We start from the raw sequence: 3,597 nt of genomic DNA, 5'->3' as shown, positions 1-3,597 counted from the left end.
CTTTTGAAAGAAATTAGGATTTTTTTTTCCTAATGCTCTGCAGAAAAACTTAATGCACTTAGATAGTTATTGTCAAACTCCAACTTCTCTAAACAAAACCCACCCAGTCTGCTGGCTGAGTAGGCAGCACTGTGGAGTATTTAGATTCCTGTTGATCCTTTAATCTGGCTGTGGACCACAGCAGGAAAAGGTAGATGTGGGAGAGAAACAGAGGGGTTATCTGAGGGGCAGGGCCTCCCAAAGGAGGCTCTCTCTGAAATGAACCCTGGTGGTACTAATTGCTGATTTATTTGTGGTACAAATTCCTTCCAGTGCAGCAAACATTCCTCATTCCCTAACACACAGACGATAAATTTGTAAACTCAGACTGAGGAGTATATTCAGCACATTATCTTCCAGAAACAATTTAAAAAGTAACAACTTCTTCCACATGATATTGTGACACATATTTTATCACATTGTCCTTTTATGCTAATCTCAAACTTCAGCTGATGCAGTAAGAGTGCCTCAAATTGTGTTTACTGCAGAACCTCACTGCTTGGAGGCTTTCTACCTCAAATTATTTTTATTGCTCCTCAGACTACATTGCATTAAGAACATTTTTTTCCAATCATGTGCTTCAAAAGTATTCTTCTTTTGTCATAGGTCAGAATACTCCTTCTCAGTGAAAAACCCAAATAAGATATCTGAGAAATACGGGAAGACACTCTGGTACAGCATCATGCTCTGCCCTTCCCTTTGGATTTTGCAATGTGCATGCAGTGTCCTGGCTCAGTCCCTTCCCTGCCTTCCCCCATCCTGACAGGACAATGTGAGCAGCAATAAAGGCATCAACACTTTGCAAGTGCTGTTCAGCAATAACTAACCCATCCCTGTGTTTGCAAGATTGCTCTGGTCATAAAGGAAAAGCAGCACCAAAAGAGTTTTATGAAGAAAATTAATTCTATCCCAGCCAAAAGCAGTGGGATGCCAGAATGCACTATAAGTTATCAGTGTGATTTTTAGGAAGGGGATCACACTAAAGAGTGAGATCTTTGATAAATTATACACTTAAATACCTGTTTTAAGTGTGTTAGTGGGTACCTTGAAAGATCATGATTTTTTAACCAGAATGTTTGCTTAAATACCTCCTTCAGAAGACTTCCTTAATCCTTAAACAGCCAACTATACTTCTATACTGACCTGGATTGATTTACAAGTCAAATTTTACTACTGCTGCTTTCCCAGCTCCTATTACTGTGTTTTTGTATCTTCTTTTAATTTGACCCTGGCTTGCAGGAACTTTCTTGAATTTGAAAAAAGAACACAGTGGAAAAGGCAGCTAATTTTTTTTCTTGTTTTAACTCTATCTTGAAAAAAAAAAATCCTGTGTGTCTCACAAATGTTTTGAACTAATCTTTTGAAGTAACACAAGCAGAGTGAGCCAGGAAATTTATCAGAGTTTATAATGACAGTTGACTCTATTTAAGTTGTTCTTTCTTTGATAAGAACATCCTAATTAATATCAAAGGTGCTGTAAGGTCACTCTGTTTGGACTTGCTTCACATGGTATCAAATATTTAAATGCTCATTAATTCAAAGAACAGGGGTGTGAGTATGACCCCTGTGCTCCTGGTTCAGGACACGTCCTTGAGATCTGTTCCAGCTTGTTTACCTACTTTAGTAAGGATTTCATCTGCCCCAGGTGACAGCCATTTATCCAAAATGCAGGAAGCTCAACTACTAACCAATTCTACTAGCATCACCTGGAAAAGGCCATTTGAAGCATTTTTTTACCCATTTGATGCTAAGTGTAATTTGCTTGCTTGCTTAAAGAGATGCCTGAACAGAACCCTGACTGATACAGTTTGATTTGTTTGTGTAAGGGAAAAAAGTTTTATTACAGTAAGGCAGAGTATAGGGAGTTTTAAGCTACCAGGACTATGAAAAATCAAGTATTTGTATGGATCTGTATTTCATGTCTCCCACCTCTTTCCCACAAAACCAAGCTAGGATGGATGACAATGAAACTTTTTTCATTAACAGACCTATTATTTTGACAGTACCTCTCCTAGGGCTCTGATTCAAAAAGGGTGTGAGAGGTTTCTTGTATTTTCTGCTCTTGCAAAAATCAAGCTTGCTGGTTACAGAAGTGTAATGCAGATTGATAAATAACAAAATAGCACACAGGGCAAATCTCCCCATCAGTACTAGAAGTGCCACTGACAGGTGTATTATAGACCAGGTGAGATGCAACACCTGGGAGACATAATTTGGCTCCATCATAAAGCTGATGCTGTAAGTACACAATTCCTTCTAGTTGGAAACTCTGCTTTTAGTCTTATTTTCAAGAAAGAAGTAACTAGTAATACTTAGATAAAATAATAATAATAATAAATAATAATAATAATAATATAAAGTAAATCTGCCTTAGAGAGGGACCTGAGAGCTTTTTATAAGGTAAAGAAATCTAGGGAAGCAAGGAAGGCACCAGCTTGACCAGAGTGAGTGGCAAGAGAAGGTGGCAAAACCACCCAGCTGGGATGGAGGTTGTTCTGAGCTATCACAGCTCTGTTCCTGGTACCCAGCCCAGGGTTTGTGCCCTCCTATTGCACAGTGCCATGTCACTGCTCTTAGCTGCTCCCAGTGTCTGCCACCATCCCATGTCCCACAGCTGCTAGGGAGGCTGGATTCAAGGCCTGAGGGACACCTGTCAGCTGCTACCAGCACTGTCTGCTCAAACTCCTGCTCTCCCCCAGGGTTTAAACTTTAGCCACATTCCAAAGATCTTGGATAATCATTATCCAGGGAATCAATGCTGGGTTTTTGCGTAATCATTGTGACGTGGTATCTCGGAGTTCTGTTTGCTCTAGCAAATAGCAGATAATAGATCTAAGAGAAATAGTCTGATGAAACACTTGAAACGTAGGTCAGAAACCAGCTTGGAGCTGAGGAAGGCTATAAACCGTCCTGCTTCCCCAGCACCCAGCAGGACAAACTTTGTCATGTAGCTTTCCCCCAGCATGTCCACAGCACCTTCTGGATGCACTCCTACCATATGGCTGAAGACACTTTCTGTCATGCATTTCAAGGCAATACAGTTTCAGGGCAGTTTTAAAACCAGTGGTACCACTCCCTACACATCAGTAACTCACCAAAAATATTAAACTAAGTGGAGGGAACATCTGCACAGTGTGAATCCCTCTCTCCCTGGGCTTCCCTAACTAATGCAACATAATGTTGGAAGTTTCACCATTTGGCATGTAAAAAATTTGCTTAGAATTACATAAAGACACAATTTTCAGCTGTGGGCTCCACTGTCATGCCCCCTTTCACTATACCTGTGTGGCTTCACAAATAGGTAGCTGTAAAAATGAGGATAATTTCCCTACGTACCAGCCCCACACAATAGGGAACAGGTATCCAGCCCTGAGTTTTATTTTTGGTTGCCAAGGTGCTGAGCCATATGATGTACTGGGGAGACCTGACCACCTGCAGTGCTGGCTCCTGGGGTGAAGCCACAAGGAGAAACTGGGAGCTGGAGAATGCAATCACTTTGTGTGGTTCAAGAGTCACACTGGCTACATTAGTGCCTTTGTTTCCTGCAGTGACTCTCAC

Source organism: Erithacus rubecula, assembly GCF_903797595.1.
Source record: "Erithacus rubecula genome assembly, chromosome: 3".
NCBI lineage: Eukaryota > Metazoa > Chordata > Aves > Passeriformes > Muscicapidae > Erithacus > Erithacus rubecula.
Note: the sequence above shows the minus strand (reverse complement) of the source record.